This window comes from Vigna unguiculata, chromosome 1 (genome assembly GCF_004118075.2).
Source record: "Vigna unguiculata cultivar IT97K-499-35 chromosome 1, ASM411807v1, whole genome shotgun sequence".
Lineage (NCBI taxonomy): Eukaryota > Viridiplantae > Streptophyta > Magnoliopsida > Fabales > Fabaceae > Vigna > Vigna unguiculata.
This window is the reverse complement of record NC_040279.1, coordinates 28660921-28667082: the sequence shown is the minus strand read 5'-3', so window position 1 is coordinate 28667082 and position 6162 is coordinate 28660921. Positions and strand designations below refer to the sequence as shown.

At 40.6% G+C, this 6162-nt stretch overlaps 1 non-coding gene across 1 annotated transcript; it reads left to right on the top strand.

Annotated features, from left to right (window-relative positions):
• Positions 1-5619: 5619 nt before the first annotated feature.
• LOC114165583 lies at positions 5620-5726 on the top strand. The gene has a single exon (XR_003599735.1). It is a non-coding gene; the product is annotated as a small nucleolar RNA R71 (small nucleolar RNA).
• Positions 5727-6162: the final 436 nt, after the last annotated feature.

Below are 6162 nucleotides of genomic sequence, written 5' to 3'. Positions count from 1 at the left end.
CTCACAAATTTGTGGATTTCTTCAGAGATAATTGTGGCGACGTCAACAGTCAGATTCTCCCTCATTATGCAATAAAGGAGATGACATCTAGGAACATTCAAGTCTGACACGTGACCAATGGGCACTATGTTTGCAAGTAAGAATGTGGTCCAGACTTGGGCTAAGGTTTTCATATCCCCTCTTAGAATTCTGAGAGGATTTCCAGTGGGTCCGACTTGATAAGATCGGTTGGCAGCGCATATAAGGAGTGGTACTTCATTTTCATCATAAGGTTCATGACTCCTCCTTCTTGTTGTGAAGTCACAGCGTTGCCCTGGTTGTAGAGGTAGTGGATTACCAAGGAATTCACTGATGGCAGCTCGATCATAGTTTACCCACCTCCCTCTAACTTTAGATCTCTTTTCACCAGGATTGTCCTCAGAATAAGCATTTGCATAGAACTCCCTCACAATCTCTGGATCAAATTTGGGAAGCGGGTCAGCCAACTTCATCCAATTCCTCCTGATAAGGCCATTCAAGAATGGATCATATTCATCTGGAAGTAGGACCACCTTTCTTTCTTTGATAAAGACCTAGTTCTTTATCTTCTCATACCGTTCTTCTCTTTCGGGGTCCCTAAAACGGTTGATTATTGGCCTTTCAAGAGAAGAGCTACTTGCACGTCTTCTCCTCTTCCCTTTGCTGGGTTCAGTAGTGGGAAGTCTAACTGTGGTCTTTGTTCTAGCCATGGACCTTGAAGGGAAATTAGCACAGGGAGACGAAATTTGTGAGTTGAAATTCAAAGAATTGAGTGAGTGAATGGTGCGCTCAAAACTGAGAAAGAAGAACCTGAGCGAGAATTGGGAGCGAGGGTTTGGGGGAAAGAAACTGCGTCAGTTCAGTCCCTGTTACCTACTTAAACGCGATTTCTCGCTTAAGCGACTCATTCTCGCTTAAGCGAGATGCGCGTGAGAAGAAAATTAAAAAATCTCGCGCAGGCGAGACTGTGTCGCCCAAAACACCCCTGGTACAGGGCATTCTCGCCCAGGCGAGCCATGACTCGCTTAAGCGAGTACATCAGCAAAACTGGTTGGCTTAGGTTCTGCATATCTCGCCCAGGCGAGACATGTTTAGCTTGGGCGAGATTTTCGTGCAGTTTTGACACATACTGATTTTGCCACTTTTCAGTTTTTGGTTCAACTTTCACACACTCAATTCATGATCCTTTGAGTTCAAATAACTCAGAAACACACACCAAACTATGCTTCAATCAATTCTCTATCATTCCAAGAGGTTTCACATCAACAAACTAAAAATCAAGCTATCAAACTCAAATTTCACAATTTGGCCAAAACAAGGCAATTTTTAGCATTTGATGATCTCAATTCTGGCACCAAAACTCATTCTCATGCTTAAAATACTAGTTTTGCTTGAAAACACTAAAAGTGCATGGTTTGCCTTATTGAGATGATTGGATGCTAAAATTCACCTTTTTACACACAAACATCGAACTTTAAACACAAACACATACTTACATACACAAACACATTTAATCACACAAGATGAAATTAAAGTGCAAAAACATAATTAAAACACTGGGTTGCCTCCCAGGAAGCGCTTGTTTAACGTCACGAGCCTGACGCCTGTTTCATTTAAGGTTCATCCAGTTGAATGATTGTGGCGAGCCTATCAATCTCACCACCAAGATAGGGCTTCAACCTTTGCCCGTTTACAACCCAGCTCCTTTTAGATTCAGGATCCTCTAGTTCAATGGCTCCATAAGGTCTCACATTTTTGACAAGAAATGGTCCTGACCACTTTGATTTTAGCTTTCCAGGGAATAGCCTCAACCTGGAATTGAACAATAACACTGATTGACTAGGATAAAATTCTCTTTTGAGAATTTTCTTGTCATGATACGCTTTCATCTTTTCCTTGTAGAGCTTAGAGGACTCATAAGCGCTGAGTCTCATTTCTTCCAATTCTTGCAGCTGTAATTTTCTCTTTTCTCCTGCTGCCTTTGGATCAAAATTCAAGAATTTCAAGGCCCAGAATGCCTTGTATTCCAGTTCAATCGGTAAGTGACATGACTTACCATATACCAGCTGGAATGGGGATAAACCTGTGGGAGATTTATAAGCAGTTCTGTAGGCCCAAAGTGCATCATCCAACTTCATTGACCAATCTTTTCTTGAAGATGCCACAGTCTTCTCTAGAATACGCTTGATTTCCCTGTTTGACACCTCCGCTTGTCCATTGGTCTGTGGATGATAAGGTGATGCAATTTTATGCCGCACTCCATAATGTTCCAAACATTTCTGAAGTTGAGCATTGCAAAAGTGTGAACCACCATCACTAATCAACACTCTTGGAGTACCAAACCTGCAAAAGATGTTCCGCTTGAGAAATTTGATTACAGTTTTGGCATCGGCCTTAGGAGCTGCTACTGCTTCAACCCACTTTGTCACATAATCAACTGCCACCAAAATGTATTCATTTGAGAAAGAAGATGGCAGTGGTCCCACAAAGTCGATTCCCCAACAATCAAAAACCTCAACCTCTAAAATGATATTCAGTGGCATTTCATGTCTTTTTGAGATTCCCCCTATTCTCTGACAGCTATTGCAGTGTTGCACATATTTGTGTGCGTCTTTGAATAAGGTGGGCCAATAAAATCCAGATTGGAGGACTTTTGCAGTTGTCCTCTCTCCATTAAAATGCCCTCCATATGGGGAACTATGACAGTGCCACAAAATGCTCTTTGCTTCATCATTGGATACACACCTTCTCAACAGTTGATCAGCTCCGATTTTGAACAAATGAGGATCATCCCACACATATTGGTGTGCATCTCTCAGGAATTTCCTCTTCTGATGCCAATTAAGATCTTCAAGTATAACCCCTGCAGCTTTGAAATTTGCCATGTCAGCAAACCATGGCCTTTCTTGCACCATCATCAATTTTTCATCAGGAAACTCCTCCTGCACCTCTGATTGAGTGTTGGTCACCTCAGTATTCACCAATCTTGACAAATGATCAACTACAAAGTTTTCACTTCCCTTTTTGTCCTTGATCACCAAATCAAATTCCTGCAACAATAAGATCCATCTAATTAGTCTTGGTTTTGAATCAGATTTGGTTAACAAATATTTAATTGCAGCATGATCAGTATATACAGTGACAGATGAACCAATCAAATATGCTCTAAATTTTTCCAATGCATAAACTATAGCTAGCAATTCCTTTTCAGTTGTTGCATAATTAATTTGAGCTTCATTAAGGACTTTGCTAGCATAGTGTATAGCATGAAAAACTTTGGATTTTCTCTGTCCTAAAACTGCTCCTATGGCATAGTCACTTGCATCACACATTAACTCAAAGCCTAAATTCCAATCAGGAGCAATTATCACAGGAGCTGAAACAATTTCTGTTTTAACAACTCAAATGCATGCAAACATTCAACATCAAAATTAAAAGGTGTATCCTTGTTGAGCAGATTGCTGAGTGGTTTGGCAATTCTGGAAAAATCTTTGATGAATCGTCTGTAGTCTTGCTCCATATGAATTTTGTGCATACAGTAGCATGGACTAATTCCTTTAAGATCAGATAAAGTCCAACCTATTGCACCCTCGTTGGCTTTAAGAACTGAAATCAGCTTTTCTTCTTCAGAAGCCGTTAAAGCACTACTAATCACAACTGGTTTGTTACCTCCATCTGCAAGAAAAACATATTTTAAATGAGGAGGTAATACCTTTAGCTCCAGCTTCTGACTTTCAGTTCTATTTTCTTGCTGCAATTTCTCAAGTTGTATATCATTCGATTCAATTTCTTTTGCTGAATTCAGATGTGTTAGGTATTCATCAACTTCCTTTTCTTCATCTTCCTCCAGATCATCACGAGCACCAATCAAAGCTTTTTCCAATGGGCTTGCCTTTGTCAATTGCTTCCTGGATGATAGAAAAAGTTCATCTATCACATCCATCTTGAAGCATTGTTGCTTGTCCTTCGGGTGCTGCATTGCTTCAAATACATTAAAGTTGACTTCATCATCTTGCACCCTGACCTTCAATTTGCCATCATCGACGTCAATAATGACCTTGGTCGTCTTCATGAAAGGTCTTCCCAGTATTAGAGGAACTTCAGTGTCTTCCTCAATATCCATTACTACAAAATCAACTGGGAACATGAATTTGTCAACCTTAACCAAGACATCCTCTGCCACATCATAGGGATACTTCATGGATCTGTCAACTAGCTGTAATGTCATCCGTGTAGGCCTCACTTCCAGATCTCCTATTCTTTTTAGCATGGACAAAGGCATCAGATTTATACTGGCACCCAGATCAAGCAATGCCTTTCCCACTGGTAATGTCCCGATTGTAACTGGAATAGTGAAGCTCCCAAGGTCTTTAGATTTCTGAGGTAATGATTTCTGAATTATAGCACTACACCCTGCTTCAAGCTCCACTGTCTCTTCAGAGAATCTTCTCTTTTTTGTCAGGAGCTCTTTCATGAATTTTGCATATGTCGGCATCTGCTCCATAGCTTCCACGAAAGGGATGTTAATCTGCAGTCGCTTGAAAATGTCCATGAATCTTGCAAACTGCCTTTCCTTGTCTTTTTTGGAGGGATTTTGAGGGTATGGTAGGCTCTTCAATTGAGGCACCTGTTTCTCACCCTTCTCCCTCTTTTTCTCCTCACTTTTATTTTTTTCTTCCTTTTCTTCTCTTTTATTTACAAACTCTCTTTTATTTTGTTCTTCCTCTCCCTCACACTCATTTTTTTTCATTCTCTCTCTCTTTTTCCTCCAACACCTCCTCCTCTACACCCAGGTTGTCTCCAATCCCTCTTCCCACAACTTTACCACTTCGGGTGGTAATAGATTTACAATGCTCCTTGGGATTAGTCTGTGTGTTGGCTGAAAATTGACTTGTCTGCTGATCTGATAATTGTTTCGCCAACTGTCCAACCTGTGTTTCGAGATTTCTAATTGAAGCTTCTGTATTTTTCTGATTAGTCAAAGAAGCTTGCATAAACTTTTCTAAAGTATCCTCCAGTTTAGATGTTCTGTCATGCACCGAAGGATAATGTTGTTGCTGTTGTTGATAAGGAGGTTGTCTGTTTGAAGGACCAGCATCTTGCTTCCATCCAAAATTCTGATTTGGATTGTTTCTCCACCCCTGTGAAAAGTTGTTATTGTTGGAGAAATTTCCTGGTCTTCCTTGGTTGCTCACATATTGAACTTCTCCTTGTGAGCTACTCTGATAAGAATAATGACCATTTGGATGATCTCCTCCACAGAAGTCACATCTCATGGGTTGTTGACTAGGAGAAGATTGCACAACTTGCAACTGCTCTGGTAATTTAGACATTTGCTTCGTCAGTGCTTCAATCTGTTGAGTCAGAATCTTATTCTGAGCTAAGATCGCATCTGTAGTACTAAGATCAAGCACTCCCTTCCTCTGAACAGTTTGCCTATTATGCTGAGCTTGATGATCTGTGGATGCCAATGCCTCAATTATTCTTGTTGCTTGCTCCGCATCTACACTCATCATTGTTCCACCTGCTGCTGCATCTAATATCATCTTGGTGTCAGGCCTCAGACCATTGCAGAATATGTTCAACTGAGCAATATCCTCCAATCCGTGATTTGGGCATTTCCTCAATAAGGAATTGAACCGCTCCCAAGCTTCACAGAATGGCTCATCTGGTCCTTGCCTAAACGTCGAAATATCAGCTTTGGCTTTGATGCAGCGAGATGGTGGAAAGAATCTGTTCAAGAATTTCTCCTCAACATCCTTCCAACTGTTCAAACTCTGATTTGGATGTGACTTAAGCCATTCCTTTGCTTTACCTGCCAAAGAAAAAGGAAACAAACGCATGTATACATGCTCAAGATCTCCTTCTTGAAAGCCCATGGTTCCTATCAATTCATAGAATGTAGAAAGGTGAGTGTATGGATCTTCATTATCCATTCTAGTGAATTGATGAGAACTGATCAAGCTGAGGAAAGCTGGCTTCATCTCCAGAGTTTTAGTGGTGGATGGTATTGCTATGCTAGAAAAATATCTCGGCCCTTGTTGCATATCATGGCAAGCGTACCAAAAGTCAATTGTAGTATAATGATTTAAAGTAGGAGTGTCGAACCCACGAGGAACGGATTCAGTTAAAATAACTAATTAT